The sequence below is a fragment of the Lichenostomus cassidix genome, chromosome 12 (genome assembly GCF_008360975.1).
Source record: "Lichenostomus cassidix isolate B80296 chromosome 12, HeHo_3.0, whole genome shotgun sequence".
Classification (NCBI taxonomy): domain Eukaryota; kingdom Metazoa; phylum Chordata; class Aves; order Passeriformes; family Meliphagidae; genus Lichenostomus; species Lichenostomus cassidix.
Window position 1 is genome coordinate 6,193,183 of NC_139493.1, and position 22,694 is coordinate 6,215,876.

Here is a 22,694-nt window from a genome sequence, read left to right on the forward strand (position 1 = left end):
TCCCCGAGCAGAGATCAGCACGTGAGCTCAGACACACACATAACTCCCACGAACGCTGGGGAATGCCAAAACAAAAGTAGGAATAAGTAACGAAATCTGAAGCCACCCTAGTAAACTGTTTTAAAAGCACTTATTTGAGTAATTGTAAAAAGCTGTTTCAAGAACCTGGGCCAGTTTCAGTTCCTAATTCTAAGGATGGCCTTGAAACAAAATACTAAGTTCCAACCTACAGAGCATGGACAAAGTGAGGGCAGCTTGGTGAGGAAGGGATTTGGATGGTTAGACTGTGTGGGTTGGAGTGACTAGAACTTGGCCTTCCTCTCTGCAGCCATATCCAGAGACATCAATGTGCCACTTAAAAGCTGTTTGAAGTGCTCAAGTGCTGCTGAAAGCAGGGTTGGTGTGCAATGAGGGCTCTCCTTGCCTCCTGGCTCAGCAGGTGTGTTTTGGGCCACTCAGGGGCAAAAGTACTTGCAAGCAGAAGGTCATCCTTGCCATACACAAAGCTGCAATGGCTCTTGAGCCCAGGGCAGCCTCTGGGCTGTTGGAGTTAAGGCACAATGTGATATTTATTGCTGCATTTTCCATCTGGCATGGCTTCTAACAACCACCAAAGTAGCCCTACTACTTTCTGCTCTCTTATCTCCACTTGCCTTAAGCAAGCTCTGCTCCCACCTCTCCAAAACACTTTGCCCTTTGTGGACTCTCAAAAATTAACAGGGCCTTCAAAGCCATGGAATTTACCTGCAAAAACCTTCAGCAGAGTGTCTTCCCCCTGGTCCTGGGATGTGACACAAGTGCTGTAAATGCTAAGTGGAAGGCTCCATCCAACATCCCCATCGGAATTCCTCAGCTCTGTAAAGATTTAGGATTTGCTGTCTAGTCCAGGTGCCTTTTGATTTCTGTTGTGGCTGCGTTAGTCTCACAGGAGAGGAGGTAACATATTTCACTGGAGCTGCTGGGAATAGACTGTGGCCAGGAAATGAGAAAATGTGGCTGTCCCTCACGTGCATTTTCATTGCTTTCCTCCCTGCATGCTCCAGTCTCTCCCAGCACATCAGGAGGCACTCGGCAGCCTCAGGAAAGCATTTGTGTGTGTGCTGTGCTCTCACTGGAGTCTGGGCAATACCTCACTGCTGTTATTAGCAAAGAAATTTATTTCCTTAGCAAAAATGCATAGTGCAGTACTGATGGATCTAAAGCTTTGACCAGTAGGTCATTCCATTATCTGCACCCCACAGAATCAGCTACACTGTTTATTGCTTTTCTTCCTCTCTCTTTTTAACATGAGCAAGAAATAAGAAACTGTCCTTTCCCCTACTTACCTCATTAGGACTTTATTAACAGAAAGCACATTTTTGGCAATTAGATTTAGCAGTCGTCAGCATTTCTTTTTTTTTTTCTCTAAACAAGTCTGAACCTTTGCAGCAGCTTAAAAAAAAAAAAAAGGGTTTCTTTTTTCCCCCCTTTTTCTTTTTTTTTTTTTTTTTTGATCCTTAAAAAAAGAAAGTCTGTGTGTCTGTGTAATGTTCTCTAGTGGAACAACTAACTTTCTATACAGTTAGCAAAATTAAGGAGTTTACAGTTTTTCCAGCTGTTCTGTGATGCAACATAAACAGTAAGAGTGATAGCCTGCCTTGGAAATGTTCCGTGCAAGCCATACAATTGGATTCCAGCATGATAAGGTTAGGTTATGCTGTCTGCTGATTCTTGTTGTTCTTCTCAAATTTCTGAGTCAGCAAAAGCAGTGAGGAGAAAACGTGCAGCTATCTTGCCATCGCCCATTTTCATTCCTTCCCCATGCCAGGAGGAATGCAATAAAATTGATGTAGGGACACAGGGAGTTACCGAGGAAGTTTTTGTGGTTTCTAGAGGAGAAGCCTCTTTTGATTGTGGAAAAAAGAAAACCCTCTCGTGACATTCCCCGAAATAAAAACTTGCTTATTAAGGGAGCTTTCATGACTGTGTGTAAGGTGAGCTGTGCAAAGCAGGGTCATATCCATCAGTGCAGTGGCCTCAAGTTGCTTGGATTTGCCTTTGCTGTGAAATGCTCCATGGATGGATGTAGCTAGCCATGGGTGCTCTGTCCATGCTGTGGTCAGACATCAGGCAGCCCTGGTCTCAACTGAGGCTGGGATTTATCAATCTGCATAAATCATTCTGTGCAGAAGACACAAAGCATGTGATTTCCTCCCCATCTTGTGGAAGTGGGGTGGACAGTGAGCTGGAATCAGGCATGGGGTGAGAGGAGTGGAAGGAGGCTGTGTCCCACCAGGGCTGGTTTGAGGCTGCTGACCCTCTGGCTGGAGACCCAGGCTGGAGAAAATCTCAGTAGGTCTAAGGGTTGGGGATAGGAATTGAGCTGGAGCAAGCACAGCAGCATAAGGCCAAAATCCCATCCAGAAATAATGCTCAAATGGTAACAAAGCACCAGATTTGGGTGGTAAGCTCAAGATTGGAGTATCTGAGCTAATACCTGCTTGGAGACTGATACATGCTGTCCGTGTGGGAGTCAGCCAGTGGAAAGCTCAATCAATCATTCTGCCAGAGCTGCGATTGCACATGCTGATGAAGCATGAATGCAGCCAAGGACTTGAGCTGAAACACCCTCTGAAAATGGATAAACCCTTCTAGAGCTCGGAATCCACTTGAGAGCATCCTGACCGGGGAAAATCAATCAACAAAGTGAATCTATCTTTTGTCCTACGGTTGAGCTTTCTAAAACAGCCATGGCTTTTCAGTAAAACCGAGGCAAAGCCATGGACACTCTGAAGCTTCAGCTCCCATGGCAACCTACAGGCCCAAGATGTCTTTACAGACATCACATACCTCCAGACACTGCAGCTGAAAAGGCACATTTCTTGTGAATGCTATTTTATAATTGAGCTTCAAGTGGAAAATCAAGTGAAAAATGGCAAAGCTGCAAGCACCTGGTTCCATTTCTGGGTCACACCTTATCCTTCCAAGATTTCTTCAACTGGTGAGAAATGACAGGACCTGATGCTGGTTTTGTGCCAGGGGAAATCTGAACCTGAACACAGCCTTCCAAAGAGGTTTTAGTGAATTACAAAGTTTTTGTTTTTCCCCTCCGTTGTGGAACAAGCCCTCTCCTGTCTCCCCCACGCCTGTCTCTTTCTATGGCTGCAAGGTCTGGTCATGCCCTGCTCCACGGAGAAGAAGCCAGGCATGTCAGGAGTGTTTGTAGCTGTCGTTGCCAAGATACAGGGGGAGGCTCATCATCCCTGTGCCAAGCTATGAGCTACTGAGAGCACCCCATGAAGGGCTGCAAGTGTGCAGACTGACAGCTCCCTTCCTAGGAAAGGGCTAATGACTGAGCATTTTCTGAGACATTTTGAGCCAATCCTTTAGGCAGACTAAACTGGAAGACAAAATAATCTGATGTTGGTGATGGGTAACTGTGCAGCTGAGAACAGAGAAATGGCCTCAGTGCTTTGGTCCACTTGGGATCAAATCAGTGCACTGATTGATGTTCTCAAATGAATTCTGAAGAGGAGGATTCAGCCATGATGCTCTTTGCAGTCTTTCCCTCAGAAATCTCCAATTCTTGCTGAATCAATGACTTCAGGAAAAAGAAACTGACATGAAGAGCTGGGGGAGAAACAGGCTTCTCATGCCCAAAGATTTTTTGGATTTCAGAGATTTTTCTGTTCTGCATCAACACAAACTCAAGGCCTCCCAAAAGTTTCTGTAGGAAAAAAGATTTAAAGAGTCTATTCAGAAATAATAGAGAGCCTGAGGGCAAGGCCAGTTGCGTGGGCTTTGGGAGGTGCCTCTTGCTCTGAGTCACCACACAGGCTTTTGAATTTGATTCTCCCACGTTCCTGAGGAGGTGCCCAGGAAATAGGCAATTCCTTCCTCCCCAGTGAGTGTCTCTTGGCCTTTGCTTTGCTGTCCAAGAGTTGACAAACCTTTCCTGATGAAAGTCTCATCAGCATCAATATATTCTCACAAAGTCTTTTGGTGAACGGACCTCTTGCAGTGCAGAGGATCCGCTGGCAGAGTCCCAGCATCTCCTAAATACAACACTCCTAACAGGCTTAGCAGCAGGATAAACACCAACCTCAGTGAAAGATGTTCAAAGAAATATTCTAATATTCCCTCTCACACTTTAATGGTACTTTCATGGCATCATCCTGTAAGGCAATACAGCAGTTTCCTGTTAGACTGCTCAAGCTTTCCAGCACCTAGAGCTACTGCTTGAGGCACTGAGGTTTGTAGCTGACTGAGAGGTGCATTCAGACAGAAATCCCCTGATTGCTCAAATACCTTTATTCGCCTCAGCCTCACATCCCTGTTCCATGCACAGTGCATCAGATACCTTTATTTAGTCTGCTAACAGATATAAAGGAAAAACTCTCCTGTAGAAAAGTTTCTTAGAGAAACTTCTGCAGCCCTTTCAGAAATGCATAGCTCTAGCTGCTCTGTCAGTGAACCTTTTCAAGTAAATATGAAATAAACTCCATTATAAACTAATGATTCCTGCAGTGTTATTGGAACAGTGTTGTTAACATGCCACTTTATTGCTGCTCTGCTCATAACTTCAAGCTTCTCAAAGTCTTCATGCTTGCTCAGAAACCTCTGCATCTCTTTTTCAATATACAATTTTTAATCTTCACGGTTGGCTTAATCCTGGGTTTAAACATGACCTTCAAGGCTCTAAATCCAAAAAGCTAAATAGAAAAATCCCTGATACATTTTGTTCATTCTCTTGATTTATTTTTCTCTTGAAGAAAATCGGTTGATCCTAAATGCCAGACTGTTATGAAAGACTAATAGCAACCAAGGTTGCATTGTTTGTATCACCTTTCTATCAAAAGGAAGCATTTACTACATAAAAAACCATAGTGTCCCAAATGAAACTTAATGTTGTTACCATGGAAAATAAAAAGGGAGGCATTATTGCAAATACAATTCACCAGGAGAAATCCCTGACATTTGAAGTCTCTCATCATATTGCTACCCAGGCTGATAATAGAGTGATTAATACAGAGATAAAAGAAAGTGCAAAGCATTAAATGGGCTGCAAAAAAAAAAAAAAATTCAGGCTAAAAAGCAGTTAATAGTTCTGTGCATATTCTTCAGGGACAATATTAGAGAACCTAAGAATGGCAAACCTCACCCATTGATGCTTTGAATAGGCATGGGCAGAGGAAATGGAAATTGCCAAAGCTGGGATGTTCTCAGGAGCCATTAAGGGAACACATCATTGATTTGTCACCCTGGCACTGTGAGCAAGGGCCCTGCCCCACTGGGGACAATGGCAGATCTCTCTGTGGGTGAGAACAGGGCCATGCTCTGGCAGAGCACGTTCTGGCAATTGAACTTTTCCTTTTTCCTTTCTGAGTTATTGTTCATTAGTCTCCTTCCTGCAGAGGCCCCTGGACTTTGGCTCAGCTGGCAAAGTTGGGTTTGTACATCAATTCCTTATTAAGCAGAACCTGGGGCCTCCTTGCTGTTGCTGTCATATAGTTCTGCACAAACTGGTACCAACTCTCCTGCTAACCAGTCTGATCTCTCCTTCCAGCAAGGAGTAGCTGAGCTTTGAGTCCATTTGTTAGCTTTGGCAAGCTTAAATTCCTTTAATCTTTCAATAAGTACTTTTTCCCGCTCCAAGGACTCTGGATCCTTTACTAGAAGGATGTTGTAAATCACTCCAGAAGCTGAGGGGAAGGAAGTGAAGACACTCATCCAACTGCTCAGCATGGATCTGAAATACTCCTTTTGCTCCAACTGATATCAAGGATGTTTTCTCAAATTGCATTCCATGTTTTTAGGAAATGGACATGAATTTAATAGCTTCCTTAATACAACTTTGTTTTGCTCCCTCACACTGTTGCATGTGTTCCTCCACTCTATATGTGGTGTGGCAGCTCAGAGTTGACTGTAACTGTGTGGACACCTGTAGAAATTTGGCCTTGAATGTATTTGTGACCTCTTGGCAGCCCTTCTCCACTTTATCTGGGATTGAAACAGCAGTAATTGACTTTCAGGAAAGGAGTAGTAATTTCCCTTTTCAAACCTAGTGCCAGATTCTGACAGGACACAAATGCCTGTGCTGGAAGAAGAGCAAGGCTCAGACTTGTCTGTTGTGTAGAGCTGTGCCGTGAGAGAGACATGTGGTACAGGACATTTCTATGTCCCTGGTTCCTGGGGGACTTCTAGCTAAAATTTTGCCTTTTTCTCTGCCTGGAGCATGCTAGTCCAGGCTCCATTTGCTCCAGAAGTGGAACACAGAGAGCTGAAGCTCTGGCAGCAGTGCTCACACCCCAGGACTAAAGGCAGCATCAGCCCTTAGTGCTGGCCAATGCCTGACTCCACAGGAGAGATGGGCCTGGCACCACTTCATGCCAGCAGGAGTGGATTAGGCTGCTCAGCTGTAAAATGCTCTCCAGTGTCTGCTCTAGCTGCAGGTGGTGGTGACAAGCAGCTCCCTGGCTGTGCATTAAACCCAGCACCCCTCTTCGTGCTATTAAGTGTATTCTTCTGGGCTGAGTAAATTACCAGTGGACATCTGTAAAACACATTTATGTGTCTAGAAGGTTTCTGTAGACAAGGATGGGTTAGCTCTAGCTACCCTCCCAGTTTAGCCCCAGGGCAAGCTTCTGCTGTGGATGTCTCCAGTGAGGAACAGCATTCAATTGCTAACAAAAGGCAAGAGAAGCATTTTTGGTCTGTGTTATCCATTAGTGTCTGGGAGCTTGTGCCAAACCAATTCTTATTGTTACGGTTGATTTGTGTGTAGATATCAATGGATATACCTCTGAGAGCAAGGGAATTCTGTATATAGGAACCCATCTCCAAAGGCTCACGTTTTTATGGCTTTCCATGTGCTGCACTGGGTATTGCACATTATTAATACATGTGCTCTCTGATTGCTAAAACCCAGGGGAATACATTTGCTTTTCCTCATTCCTCAGACTTGCAAAATACATACATATGTTCCAATTTTTGCTTCATTACTGTCTTTATTGACTTCATTGGACTAATCACAACATTACATTAGACATATATGTTTTTTGGAGGGATCAGAATCTTACTCTGACCTTTAAAAAAAAAACCAAGTAAGCTGTTAACTTTGGGACAGACACAGTTCTGTTGTTCTATGTCCCTACAGTGCCTAGCTGTGGATTCCTCAGCCACAAATCTTGTGTCTGGGTACTGCAAATATTTAGGGAACATCCACAAAAGAGCTGCATGCCAAGGCAATGGAGCAGCCAAGGACACATTCTATTCCCCTGCACACAGATACAGACTAAGAGCTCTTTAGAGCAGTGACATTGCTCCCTGCACAGAAGTCGTGCATCACTGTTGCACCTGAATGAATACACTGGAATAGTTGATAAACACTAATAAATTTCCCAAATTCTTCAATGTGAGAATAATTTTTCTGATTTTTCAAGGTAATTCAAAGAAAATCAGGCACCGAAACCTTTTCTATTGGCAAGGGCCTCTTAAAGTCTGGGAAGCAAAATTACCTTCTAGCAACAGCTAATACTTGGCAAGCAAATGTCTGCTGAGCCCATTTGCTGGAACTTTTTATGCTTTACTCTCAGCCTCTATGTGAAGTATATTGCTAACATAGCACTCGTCTAATTTAAAGCTGGGAGTGAAGCCATTGTGTACAGCAGAAGGTATGAGTGGGGAAATCCAAAGATATTATTTTCCAGGCCATATTTGTTTTTAAATCCGAGACATGTTGCAGTCTAGTTATTCCAAAGGGGGACAGGAAAAGGGAAATTTCTCCAGAAGTATTTTTATGAACCATGAAGATAGATCACCTTTTTTTCAGAGCTGAGTTAGCAGTAGTCAAAGAAGCCAAGGGAAGAAACTCAGTGTAACCCCAGTTCTCTGTGTGCTGCACCCACAGAGCACTTGTTTAAAAGCTCAATTCCTCCAAAACCCAGGGGGATCCTGATGAAAGGGAGCTCTAAAGACATCTGAAGTTTCTAGCTGCTATTAAAAGCAAGCCTGCAGTTTAAAGCTGGCAGAGCATGCATCTTTTCTGATTAGAGGAAGGGCAGCAGATAACAAGATAAAGATATCTACCAGAGCTGGCTCAGTATATTTGCAGAGCACTGAGAAGAAATAAAATTTGCAGAGCACAGGGGAAGGGTGCTGCTGTGAAAAACCCTCATCTCATCTGCCCCCTAACATTGAAACTGAGTGATGCCCCTGCTTTACACGAGCAGTTTAGGCACCAAAGGGCCAAGCAGAAGCTGTGCTCTCCTCTGTGGATCCAGCTGGGGTTGAATTTGATGCCTGCAGGAGCCAAATGAAAGCAGCCCTCAGAGAGCAACTTCCAGAGGCATCTTAGACTGCAAGTGCTGTTTGTTCCAGAGCTCCAGGAAGAGGCTGAGCCTTTGGGAGGGGATGGCATCACTGCAGGAGGGTCTGTGCCTCTCCCAGTCCTCACACCCACCCCAGACTGTGCTCCTGCTGGGGGACAGCTTTGAATGGACACATTATCTTTTACAACTGGGCAAAGGGGCCCCTCTCCTGGAAGGGATCTCCTGGGGAGGTATTTCATCTGCCATCCAATCCCTTCCTGCTGGCTGAGCTCAGTCAAAAGGCACCGTGGGGTTAACCCTTGGAGGTCTGATTCTGTGACTTTGGTCAGGGATGGTTTTGCAGATTTTAGGCACAAGCAAGCACAAGATCATATCTTCGATTTTGGTCTTCTGGTGTCCACAGCTGAAAATGGGATTTAAAGTGCCAAAAAAATCAGGGCAAAAATAGAGAACAGAAATGTGTAACTCATCTAAGGTACTAGACAGTGACAGACTATATAAAATGTTATTGTTCAACAAACACTGTCTCTAATAAACTCCATTTACTAGTGCTAGCAGCTTGGCAACTTGGAAACCCCAAACTCCGGTTAAGTAAGGAAACAAAAAGCAGAGCCATATAATGATACCCATAAACTACGCAGCTGGTTTCTGTTTTAAAAGATATTCTACTTTCCATATTAAATAAAGCTGCTTAGAGTGCAAAAAAACCCCATATGGCTTTCTGGGAAATGAGAACCAAGTTCCAAACTAAAAAATCCCTGGCCATGTACAGCCGTTAAAAAATAAAAGTGTGCTTTTTCTCTAACTAGCTACTGCAGCACCAGAGATTAACCCACCTGGGTGGAGTGAGGAGTGGGAGAAACTGCTGCTTCCGTTCCCAGGAGACATTTGGACCTCAGGAAATGCTGCAGTGGAGCAGCAGAGACTGTGCTGCTCAGTATCACTATGGTATTCAAGTAAGGCCAGGTCCTGCATCCCTACCTGCCACAGATTTCAGCAGTTTTGGAAAGACCTCTGGGTTTTGCATGAAAATGTAAGTTATTTATAAGAAGCTCACCTTCTCTGCCCTCCCTATTGGTGCAGTTTGACCTCATATACTCATTTCTGGTTATACCCTAAGGTTTCTGATTAAAGATGATTTACCAAGCCATAAAAATATTGCTTGACTTTATAAATCTTGTATCCATCTGTGAAATGAAGATATATGAAGTATTGCTGCATTTGTTTGAAAATATTTAAAACAGCCCCTAATTTAATCTTCAGCTACTGATGGCAGCAAAAGAGACAGCTGCTAATTTTGCCTTTGGTTTGGCCAGTCTCCTCGAGTATTTCACTTGCAGTGCTTGTCTGCTTTTTGAGAATTCTGTTACATACAAAGTCCTGGAAAGCACCCAGTTCTCTGTCTTCCAATCAGCAGACTAGACAACCTCTGACAAAATAAAACTGTGGCATTGGGCTATCACCAGTGCCAGGAGTAGGTTCTGCCTGGGCATGCTGGTTATATGTACTGTGGCCAGGTAGCTTAAGCCCTCTTTGCATGTTTGTTTGGTTTTTGTTTGTTTTTTTAATATATAAGTGTATTTATAACTCTGCCATGGGCTGGTAAAGTTCTCCTTCTGCTGTGCTGGATTCTGTACTGACACAAGTCATGGACCCAAGGGACACCCTTACAGGAGTGATATTCTCGTGGCATGGACTTCTGAGATAGAATGAAGAGGTCATACAGAAATATTTGTCTAAATCCACAGATATTCATCTCTGGAGGCTGAAAGAATCACCTCCAAGTTTAGTTTGGATTTTGAACATTTCTAATCTTCCTATGCTGTTTTCATCTGAAATTTCAGGTTTGAAGTTACCTTTCCTGAAGCACCAGGGCTAACAAAGGACCTGTGATGTGGTACAGCCCAGTCATTGCTTTTCTGGTGGGGAATTTGTCTATAAACAGCTGTTCTTTTGAAATCTGTCAGCAACTTAAAAAACATCGAAATTATGTTTTACTGAGGGTTTTATAAAAGAATTTTGAACATAGAGCATAATTTTCTTCTGTCATACAATTTCATAAATAGCCTTTGAAGAATAACAAAACAATTTAAGCTGCAGCACTTAAATTTGTGAAGGAGTTTTGGCAGACTGAATAACTTTAGGAAGCAAATCTTTCCATAGGCAAGCATGTAAGTAATAACACATTTGGATTAATATGGCAGAAATTTTAAAAAAAAAAGGTCAGAGAAAGTTGTTGATGTTGCTCATCAGAGTTGGAGACTTTGGGTGAACTGATGCTCCTTCCATGCAACTCTGCCCTCTGCTTCAGACAGCACAGCTCTCCAAAGCCTTTGCACAGCTATGGTATCATTCAGATGGTGCTTAAAAAATGCAAGGGGGGAGCAAAGCTGTAGGGAAGGTGGTGAGGAGAGTGTGGCTGCAGGATTCAGGCCCAGCTGGGTGCTGAAGGGTGGCTGAAGCAAATCTGTGGATGGTTTCCCGGGTGAAGGGCTGCTTTAGGTTGGGCTAAAGGTGGAAAACACAGAGCAGCACCTGGAGAGCTGGAGAGTGGAAAAAGCAGGATGGAAAGTAAAAAGGAGCAGCCTATAGGGATTCAGCCTCCCAGGACAACTGGATAAGAAGCCTTACACAAACTTTGTAGTAAGAGGCAAGTCTGGGTTCAGAACTGGCAATGGGGTTGAGGGGAGATAGAGATGAAACATCATTTCTTTCTATGTCATAGTGAGGAGATAAGGACAAGGTGAGCAAGCTGCTATTTTCAGGAGGAGAGCCCCATTTTCTGGATCTGCTGCCCAAGGGTCACGCAAGCACTTCAGTCTCAAAGAGGAGGTGAATGATGCTTTCAGCTTCAATGAAGAAGAAATGAGGAGGGATTCACTGGAGTGTGCAGGACTGGAACTGCAAGTCTGGAGACAGAGAATCTTGCTAATTACAGATCAGGTTATTTATGAAGTGTGGGACTGCGTCTTGCAGGAGCCAGTGGTGAGACAAGCAGCTCTAATCCTAGAGAAATGCCTCCTGAGAGCCAGCAGCCTGGGAGATAAGCAGAGAGAGATCCCAAGAAGGAAGAACATGAGTTAAACAGAGGAACCAAAAGGCAAACAGAAGCTGTCTGTGGGGCATGAGCATCCTGGGACTCAGTATGTCCTGGTCCTTTTCTGAGCTGTGGGGCAAAGGGTGGAAGAGGATCTTTGCCTCATTCCAAAGCTTCAGTGATGGCAAGAACTAAAAGAAGGAAAAAAAAAAAAAAGAAAAGGAAGAGACTTGCAGTGTGAATTTGTCAGATCCAGACTCAATAAATCCATGAGACAGGAGAGGACTGCCAACCACTTGGCTCTGTTTGCATGTACATTATTGAATCAACAACCTCTTCCCTGCCAACTGGGCTGTCACCTGATAAGCAGAAAAAATTAGGCAGCAGAAATACAATAAAATCATTCTGAGGGCAGTGGGGAAATGCAGGCTGGTGATAAGAAACCTCCAGAGCACGGATGTTACCTTTTGGGTGCTCTGCTGGCACAGAGCAGTGCCACCTCCAGCAGTGCAGGAGGTATGGATGTGGCTGCAACACAACACTGTGACATCCCCAGCTTAAGCACAGGACAATATCCCTGTGCAGCTCATCTGGGGCACAAGGCTCTATCAGGCCTTATTCTGCAGAGATGGATGGATTCAGAGAGAATTCTGTTTAGTCTTGATGGAGCCATTAAATAATGAACTGGCAAACTTTCACAGCAGACTCATTAATGCACCCATAAAAGACAACATAGTCTGGATCAGCAGCCACATAAAGGAAAGAAAAACCTCGAGGAAAAGTAAAGAGCAGCTTATCTAAGGGGAGGAACCACTTAGCCAAAGCTTTTCACCACTATCAGTGCTTCAGGACAGACCAGTTCATCTGCCCTGAGCAAAGCATTCTGCGGCTGGGAGACCAAGAGCAGCTGCTGGCACTCTCAGCCAGGCAGGAACAATGTCTCCAGCCAGTCCAGGGGAGCTGGCTTTCTGAAAGATGAGCAGGGAAAACCTGTGCCCAAAAGCTTCAAGAGAAATTTTCCACAGATTCAGAACCCTCCATCAGCCTCCTGCCTTAGTTGTTGTGATGGATGGATGAACCAGCTTCAGGTAAAGAGAGGCTGAAAGATACATAAAATGCCTTAGATTATTAAGACAATTACAAATCAAAATGGATCAAAACAGGGATCTGCTGGGTGTAACACAGACTACTGCACAGCCAATTCAAAGATTAATTCTGCTCTGATTCAGCCCTGCACTTGCCCTGTCCCTGGCCACCCCTGTGTCTCTTGGCCTCCCTCTGACATCCACGTCTCTCCTGCAAGTCCACTGAAGGTCCCAACACATCCCACATATTCTCCTGTAGCAAGTTGCTTCAACAGCCACTCAAGAAGACCCTCTGGGGAATATGAAATGTGTCTCTTCAGGCTCCTCTATTCCTGCCTGCTCAAGAATGACACATGACATTCACACCTTGGACAAGCCCCTTTTTCTCTCATGCTGCTTCTAAATGTAACTGAAGAAAACAAAAGTTCTTCTGCCCTCCAAAAGGTAGGGAATAAGTCTTATCCACAGTATGATGGTACAATGCATCTCAGATATTAGCCAGTCCAAAAATTGATGTCTTTATGGTGGAGACCTATAAAACCATGACATGAGCTGCAGCTCATTTTCAATGGAAGAAATGTTAGAGGTATGACTTATGTTTTTAAGAAAACTGTATGTATGTTCCCTGGCAAAGGAAGAACCTGATCAGAAAGGAAATGGGAAGTGACTCCCAGGGTTCACACAGGACTCTACCCAAAATTGCCTATGCAAACCCAGCAGACTTCACCTTTCTCCTGAACTCCATTTAAATAAGGATGTTGTCTTTGAACCTCCCAGGTTCATGAGTTTCTCTCAGCCCAGGGAAAGGGTGATAGGTTAGAGACACAACTTACTCAGAGAAGCCCTGGAGATTGTGAGCCTTGGGAACAAGGCTTGGTCAAGACACAGCAGAAAAAGGACCAGACCTCTGGAGACAGCCAAGTATGGCATAACCCCATGGAGCAGCACTGCCAGGCACCAGGGAGTCTGACAGGGAACAAAGAATCTGGCAAGGAGGAAAAGCAAGAAAGTAATGAGTATACAGGTCTGGTAGGAAGGAAAGGAGCAGACTGAACTGAGAGGTTTCAGTGTATAGCAGGTAACATGAGAGCTTTGGGGAGAGCTCAACACATATTGGAAGTGTTTCCACAGACTGAGCAACCCTGTGAGGCAGCTGGCATCTCTGGTAGGATGCTATGGTAATGTTGCTTGAAAGGAAAAGAGCAGTGGCCAAGTTTCAGAGGCGTGGGCTCACAGAGTGCCTGCACCTGCAGCCTGATATATTCCCCACGCCATCACATTAGCAGATCAAATGCAGACCTTAGGTGTACTCTTGGCTCAAGCACTCCCAGGCAAGTGCTCAGCACTTCTTTAAAGACATTGCAATGTGTTGTAAGTACACAGCCTTGCTTTCATCATGCCTTCAACCACATCTTTTTCATAAAGGGTTTATTTCACTCTTGACTGACGTCTAACACAATCCTTGTGACAGAAGGGGTGCAGGTTGTAAATGACTGTACTGACCATAATGACCTTGCTCCATTACCCCTCATTTGCACAGCCCTTCCTGTCACAGCTGTGATATTACCAGGCTGGGACTTCACAACCTCAATTTCACCGTGAGCATGCCAAGATGGTTTTTCAATACTGTGCTTTAATCACATTGTGTCCTTTAGGATGAATGGAAACATGGCCCTAAAACCCTGGCCCAGCATACATCAGGATTAAAGGACCACTTACCACTATTCTGCTAAAATAGGTACATTCAGAACTTGAACAAACGGTGGAGATCTCACTTCTGGAAAGCACATCTGAGCATCTGAGTTGTACCAGATACTGTTCATCTTTGTATCTTTGCTTACTTATTCTGTTTGCTCTTTCCAGCGTGCATTCCCTGCTGCATTAATGCTATGATGCTGGTTAAAATTGCTTCATCATTTGTCTATTAAATTAAAGGATCATCAGGGCATTAAAGTGTTACTTAGTAGCTGCTGTTTACACAGATTGGTCATTAAAGATTCCAAGCTCCATTTAGCTCAGAGCTTACAAAGCAACTCATTAAGCTAAGATTGCAAGGCCCCCATTCAGCAAAACAACTACCATGTGCTCACATACCATTAAATTCAGTGAGCTTTACGCTCATCATTTTGACTTTTGCCATTCTGTTCTTTGGACATTGCAACTGTTCCTAGTGGTTATCTGAAATATCTTTTCTGATGCCATAGAAGAATCCTTAAAATGTCATCAAAACTAGAGTTTTGAAGGCTATTCTAGAAACCAAAGTCCCCCCCAGCTGTACCATGAAAATTATTATAGTATTTGAAAATTATTTATAGTATTTGTATGTACAAGCTTTGTACTCAAGAGTGGAACCCAGAGCATGGTCTGTGTGGTGCCATTGGAGAGGAAGCAGCCAAGAGAGAGTGACTGGGAAACACCTTGACCAAGGCTGACTTGAGTGTTAACTTTCTGCAAGGCTGAAAAGATTAAACCCAGTCACAGAACACCTGCATCACTCATTTATTATGTTATTCAATAGAGCTTTTTGTGTCGGCTTCTTTGTTTCTCTGTCTCCATTGATGCTATCGTAGATTAATTGGCATCACTGCAAATGTTCACAGCTGTCTACAAGATGTTGGTGAGTGCATCATGTCAGTCAAGCATGCTATCACCAAGGAGATGAATTTCTTTCATTCTTCAGGAAGACAGTTCTGTAATGTGACCTAATAAAATAAAATCTTTCAGCAAGCGTTGGGAGAATATCCATCAGTCTTCAGGTTAAACCAAGAAAGCTAAGCTTGTGCTGATGCTTTATCATTTTAAGAGTTAGGCACTGAAATTTTAATAAAGTGGTCATGAGACAAACCTTGTTACATGAAATAAGCAAGATTCCTATTAAACTCAGGATGTACAGAGGATGTCTCCAGTCTGGCCAAAGAGGGAATGAATTTATGTGGTTTATCTACATATGCACTCATACACAGGTGTGATCCTTAAGGATTATAAATAGCATTATGGCTGGCAAGTAAGGTGATGATTATTCACTTAAACATTCCAGGCAATGTGACACCATATTGTGTTTGAGCTCACTGCTGTGCTTTTGTACCTTGCACAGGCTGAAGCATTGCTTACAGTCACTCGAGATTCAGGCCTTTAATATATTTTTATTTATTTATAAATATTTTTATATAGGCTGACCCATTAAAACTACACTAAAACTGGCACTGCCCCTCCTGATAGGGAAGTGCTGGGGAGGAGCAGCAGGGCCAGGACAAAATGCCACTCACCTGCAGCCTCTCAGTGCCCTTGCCAACCACCTATACCAAGCAAGACTGAAAGGCAGATGCAGGTGCTTTCACTCAGTGATAACATGGGTCCAGCTGTTTCCTCTGAGAGGAGAGGTTAAGGAAACTAGCTGATAGGTGTGGTGACTCCTTTTGGTTGGATGGTGCACTGTGGTACATGAGGCTGGGGTGAAAGGAGTATTCCTAAATTCCCAGGAGGAAGTTCAGCACCTAGGCTGCCTCATGCCTTGTTTTTGCACGAAGACAGAAGACTCTGCATATGTGTGCTTATCCCAGGTAATGAATTGGTGTGTATATTTTAACCTAAAGTGGTGGTGGAATTGGAATACTCAGCCTTATTTTGCTTTTCTAAGGAGTCTTTGCAGAAAGTCTTGGGCTATGCTATCTGAAAAATTGTGTTTCTGCCTTTTTGGCTTTGGCTTTTCATAACAAAGGCAGTATAATATATCCTGTTTAATGTTATATTGACTTACCCTAACAGACTGCCTGTTAAGTGCAGCTAGAACAGAGTCATTACACCCTCTATCAAGTTTCATAAAGTAGTAAACTTCAATTATGTCTACAGAGACTTGTTTTTCAGATGACAGAATAATTTACCTAAGAACACTAACCAGATTCATTTTGATTTAGTTCTACTATCAGAGAGAACTAAGCTAGCCAGAGCAAAAGTATTTGACCAGTTATGAGATCTTTCAAATCCAGCCCAAAATGACTCTACAACATTTGTTCTATGAGACCCTTGCTTAAAAGCATATTACAGGGTGATTGTTGTAGTATTTCTCTTGGATGATGAGCATTATTTGAAATGACAGTGCATCAATGTCAAGTGCTGGTATGCTCTCAGTATTTCTAATTTTTTTTTTTAAATAATGTAGTAGAAAACCTAGGAACTATGTGTATGTTGGGGATGTATGAAAGGGGAAAAGGAAATGGGCTCATCAAAACGATTTTACTTTATTTTTTAATGCAAGTCTGAAGAATGACTCCTTCAAAATAGTGGTTTCCTGAAGGCTGTAAATCTTTCTGCTTTGGCAGCCTGTCTTAATTGTTCCTAGCTCTGAGCTATTCATTCAAAATGTGTGCTCTTAATAGCATTCAGTTGTGATTTTTAGCCCTCAGAAGAGAGAGGTGTGCAGTTGTGTCAGCAGCCTGTGCTCAGCAGAGATGGCCACGTGTATAACTTTGGTGGTAGCCACGATTCACAAACCCAGGGCTGTTTCACAGCCCTCCTGAGCAGGCTGTGCTGATGGTACTGTGTGCACAGGAAATGGAGAAAGAGGTTTGTGGGACAGTTTCCAGAGGTGGACTTCAAAATAAATCAGATGTTCTGGAAATATGCCCTACTCGTTAAAAATGTGACTATTGCAAAAGCAATTGAATCCCAATACCTTGTGTGGATGTTTTTGTGCTTTGCACAGGAAAAGTGCTGCAGGGAGATGTTTTGATGGTTCCACTAGAGAAGCAGCAGAACTTTGCCACAAAAGGCCCTTGAGCACAGGATAGCAGGGCTATGTTTGTACCACAACAGGCAGCACAGCTGTCCCAAAAATGTGTGAAGGTATTTCAGGAATCACACAATTCCTTAGTCCTGAGGAAGAAGTTATTACCCTGCCAACTTGGGCTCTCCTCTCCTGCAATTACTGGGTGGCAATGGTGTGTGTGGAGGGATAGCCTTTTCCTTCTCTTCTGAAGTGATTTGTTCATCCTGTGGGAAGGGAAGCAGCTGAACACCTTACCCACCAAGGCTGTGGCATTGGCAAGGGGGACAGACAGGTCCATCCCTTGGGGGATGCTCTTGCCTGTGCTGCTCTCCTCCTCCTGCAGCTGTCTGCTCTGCCCAGGCACAAAGCTGACCCTGGAAGTGCCACTTGTATTGTGTCAGTTGCCCCTTGGTCATGCATTTCCATCCTTTTAAGCTCTCTCAAGAGTGTGCAATCCACTGTCTAATTTTTCAATGGGTGAGAAGTGCTGAAATCAAGTATAGGTTGTGTAATGCACAGCTCAGGTCAGGAGCTTGTGGTGTGACAGTTGAGGCACTGGGCTCAGCAGGAGTCAAAGAAAAGTTAAAAATGAACAAAACCAAATAAAGATATTTGACTATTCTAACTTTAGGCTGGAAATATGTGAGGTGAGAGAAGAATGTTCCCCAGCTCAGCTGGTGAATAATTATCAATTAGGAGTGTTATAATTTACACAGTAATGCCAGGGACAGTATTTCACTAGAGTGGACATAAATCTCCTGGCAGAGGAATGGTCTTGTTTCTTGTCTTCTGCAGTAGAAATAAAATTGAACAAATGTCTTAATACACACTAAACATCCGTATTTCAAGTTCAGACATTTGTACAGCTATCACATGTAATTATTGCTTATGGTATTGACTTTTTTGAAAGTCTTTTAGTGAGAGTTAACAGTCCTCTAGTGTTGACCTACTTAAAATCTTTGGTTTAGATTCTCAGCTGCCATGCAGCAGCTGGTGTGCCACCTGAAATTCTACCTGCTTTCTTCACAGACCCTATAGATTAATAGCAGAAAGGTCCTTAATTCTCAATTACGTTGGCACTCCTTCTCGTGGTTTAAAGAGAAAGGGGTGAGGAAGGCAGGGTATTTGGTGTTCTGAGCCTGTCTTCTTTTATCATTGAAAGCAGGGGAGTTTGAGTCCCCACCCCCTTGGGACTTCATTAATACTTCTCCCAGGTGAACTTAGCCCCACACAAAAGGGTTCTTTGTATTTTGTCTTTAACCAGCTCTTTGTTCGGGCAGATATCCAGGCCAGTAGGAAAAAAAGTCAATATTCTCTATTGAATCAGCGGCTTTTTCCTGCTATGTTTCAAAAGAGCATTTCAGAAGCAAAATGGTTGTAATTTGCCACAGAAATAAATGCATGGGTGTACATGTGTGTGTATATATATACATACATATATATATATGTGTATGTATATATATACACATACACAAGGAAGAAATACACGATTTTCATTTAAAAATTTTCCTTGAAGAGGAAAACTAGACATTAGGGTCATAGCTTCATCTGAAAAACCCAAACAAAAAACAGCCAAAGCACACCAAAAAGCCATAAGGGCTTTGTCCAAATGGATATTGGCCCTGAACAGCCGAGCAATTGCAATTCTTATTTACAGTACCTGGTGAGATGAAAATAGCCAGAAGTTGCCCTCATGCCCCCTGACCTGACACCAGCATTTTTGCTATGTGTGTGTGGCTATGGATGAAGGGAGAAATGCAGAGCTCTCTTAATCCAGGCTCATTTTCCTGAGGATAGACATTACTGGTGTGTTTGGGAGTATCTGTACCTGTATAAGGCTGCTGGCAGAACTCACACTGCTTGTTCTGCAGGAGATCTAGGGCTGCCCACAGCAGCTCTGTGTGCAGCAGGAGCTTTCCTGCTCCCCCAAACCACTGTGTGGAGGTTGTGTGTTAAAGCCTTAAGTGGCTCAATTCTGTTCATTTTTCTTCTTACTGATAATTAATATCCTGAAGAACCTTGTATTGGTAATAACTTCTGGAGAGAGACTGAAAACAGGCAGCTTCAAGGTGAGCTTTCTTTTAAGGTTTGAAATCTGAGCATCTGTGGATTCAGTATAATTATTCTCCCAATACAGAAGGTGGAGAAATGCTCCTGTCCTCATTCTGACAGTGTGGCATTAAAGCATGGGAGTTGCATCCAGTTTCATTGAAATATTTCAATGTCTAATTAAGGACAGAACAAAAATATTATGTTGTTGGGTTGGAAGAGGCCCTAAAAATAGTCTAGTTTCAACTCCCTTGCAGCGGACAGGGATACCTTCCACTGGACCAGGTCTCTTAAAGCCCTGTACAGCTTGGCCTTGGGCACTTCCAGGGATGGGATGTACAGCTGCTCTGGGAACTTGTGTCATCCAAAGCCATGAAAGCGGCAGGAAGAAAAACGTGCCATTTGTAGGCTAATTTTGATTTCTGAGTTTGCATAGACTAATCTCCTCCTGGGAAGACCCTCTACACTTGAGGATAGGAAATTTTTAAGATATTTTTTCCTTCCCCCCCATGGAGAGAACGTGCAACAACCTTCGTAGACAACCATCTCCCTTCACTGTGCTACTCCAGCACTGAGCTGAGACTCATCCGTGGCATGTCCTCTTCTAAAGAAAGGAGGAAAAATAAATTTGAAAAAGACCCAAACAACTTGCTTTTACATCATCTCACCAGAATGTAAACTACAGTGGATCTTTGATGTTCCATGCACAGATGTTGTAGCTGACATATCTCATGGCAGGCACCAAGCGAGAAGTGACGGAGCGGCAGGAAGTTGAGGAGACCACAAACATCCAACGCTACAGGGATGGCCTGGAGCAGCAACCTACACAAACACAATACTCTAAGTCCATTGTTAATTAAAGCAGTGCATTCCAAGGTGCAGCAGAAAATTGGTGCTGTACTTGGGATTCTGATTTTCAGCTGTGGTCACTGCACTAAAAAAAGATTTGGGGCCAGCAGTCAACATTTAGGCACCTGCCAAAAGAGAGATGCATTTATTGCAGACTGCCAACTTATTGTAGTCAGCTTCTTGTAGCCAATAAGTTGTGATATCTGGGTGCTCTTTAAAGAGTTACAGATTATTGGATTATCAGTGAGTTAACATATGACAGTTATATTTCATCAGCATAACGCTCCTGCAATTGTCCTCAGTGCACTCCTTCAGCTTTTGATGGGCTTGATATTGACAGTGGTTTGTCCTACTTTCTTCAGACCTTTTATCTGAAGTTCAAGATGGTAGGAGAATGTCCAATGTATTTGGATCTAAATATTACAAAAATGTGTATAAAAATGTGTGCAATCTGTCAAGAAATGTAGCACAATAGCTGTTAAATGTTACCAATTTATCACCAATATGAGTATCCCTGTGTGGGAGAATATGTTTTATATCTGTACTGCTGGGAGTGTTCCCAGTGGGGAGTTGGAGGGGACATGCTTGGGACAATGAACTGTTTCTAATCAGCTGTGCAAGTGTTGGTGAATGGCAGCAGATTTATCATCTGAAATTATTCCCTTCAAGTAGGTTTTTTATTGTAATACCAGGAAACTAGTCTCTTTTTTTTTTAAAGTGCTTTATTGAAATCATCTGGCTATACTCTACCTAATAAAATGGTAGTCTATGGCTGCTGGACTTCCTGCAAGAAAGAATTAATCAGATATGCACAGACACTATAAAGGGGAATGGAAGTTCTATCAGTTGCTGTAACATAATGGAAAATATGTAGGATCCAGGCTCAGTGGGTGTAAGAGGGTTTAAGCACAGGGCAGGTCACTGGAGCCATATCCATTTTCCCCAGCTGAAGATGGGTTTGTGTTGCAGTTTCTCTTGCGCTCGAGACAAACCAAACAGGAGCACTGGTGCGAATGTTTTAGGAGTTATTTCCCTTTCAGTCAGCAAAAGCAATGTCTGGAAGCTGTTCTGGGTGAAAACCATTCCATGTGAGAGACCTGAACACGAGCAGACTATTGTCTGCTGTTTACCCAGAGCCTCCTGTGAAGAATTACTTGGTGCATCAATGGGCTCATCAGTGATGTCCATGTTGAGCCATCTGGGATGGTGGTGAGAGCTCTCTTTCTAGAGCCACTAGTATAATTTAGGTCTGTATTAGGAAAAAACCTTGATTCTTGTTTGCTCTGCAAATGCTGTTGCAGTTGTCTTGTTGCTGTAATATTTAACAGCTCACTAATCATGCACTAAGTGACGTGGCTAATACAGACCCTGTGTGCTTATCCAAGGGCAAATCTCTGCTGTTTTGATTTGAGAGAGGGGTTTTGGATTTTTTTTTCCCTCTCTAAAATTTTTCTCTGTCTCTTGTAGAAAAGAGACCTGGTTAAAATGCCATAATTTTCCCAGAAATTTTTTTTTTTCAGTAAATAAATAAGCAGGCAAGTCAGTAAAATACATTTGTCAATGTTTTTAGGCAGATTGTTTCTTTCTTTACCCCTTGAAGAGAGCTGGGGAAAAACTACTTTGTTTTTCCAAGAGCCAGCAAAGTAATTTTAAAAAATGTGGCCTTGGTCTATCTGAGCCTTCTCCTCTCCCTGTTACCTGGTGGATCAAGTGAAAATGCTTACAAGAAGGAAAAAAATTAATAGAAGACCAAAATGATGAAGACTGTGAGACCACGAGGAGACCAGGCTGCAAGGCAGGCTGATATGGGAAAATGTAGTGTCTGGCAGCAAGATAACAGGACTTGTGGTGTCTGTGGCTAGATTGGTTTTGATGAATGACCAGCTTAGTGGTGTTGCCTCTGTGACTCACTTCTTAGTTATCTGAGAGGTCTGAGATCCCAACAAAACTGAGCTTGCTGTTTTACACTCAGTGGTTTTCTCTCTCCTACTGTGAATCCATGGCTGGAAAGAGTTTGAATTATCTCTATCCAGGATAAAATTTTGGTTTGGAAGAGTTGTTTTACATCAAAACCATGTTTTTCTTGTCTGAAAGAAAATAATTTCCAAAAGTCTTTTGGACAAAAAAAAAAGAAAAATTTCTCACCATGCATTGTTTGGAATATGATTGATATACTCTGTCCTAATTTTAGACTAAAATCCTTATGTCAGTCCCTTTTTCATGGATTGAGAATACATGAATTCTGGGGACATCCTTGTAGATCCCATGATGCAGTTGACTCTTGTAGCATGGAGGATTATATAGGATTTGGTCTATTAAATGGCTAATCTGGGAAGTGGCATGGCAGAAGAGGGAAGTTGGTCCCTCAGGCAGGGGAGATATCCTTCCTTATCTCTATTTATTGAAGGTGGGTCTGACTTTAAACATGCAGAAGGCTATGAGCCCTCAGGATGAGGATGTGAAATGACTTGTAGCTGAGCCTTTTCTTTCCCCACTTTCTGTTCATTAGTTCCAGCTCCCACATTGTTCTTTGCCTGAACAGCTCCTGTTATACCACTGCAAAGTTCAGTGTGGGTGGCTTGAGGAAGCAATGCCTGTCT

The 22,694-nt window shown here is 43.1% G+C and overlaps 1 long non-coding RNA gene across 1 annotated transcript; it reads left to right on the forward strand.

The window, feature by feature from the left end:
- The first annotated feature begins 15,668 nt into the window (after window positions 1-15,668).
- LOC146431577 (uncharacterized) lies at window positions 15,669-21,427 on the forward strand. The gene is made up of 3 exons (XR_014854701.1): window positions 15,669-15,991; window positions 19,956-20,121; window positions 21,135-21,427. It is a non-coding gene; the product is annotated as an uncharacterized LOC146431577 (long non-coding RNA).
- The last annotated feature ends 1,267 nt before the right edge of the window (window positions 21,428-22,694 follow it).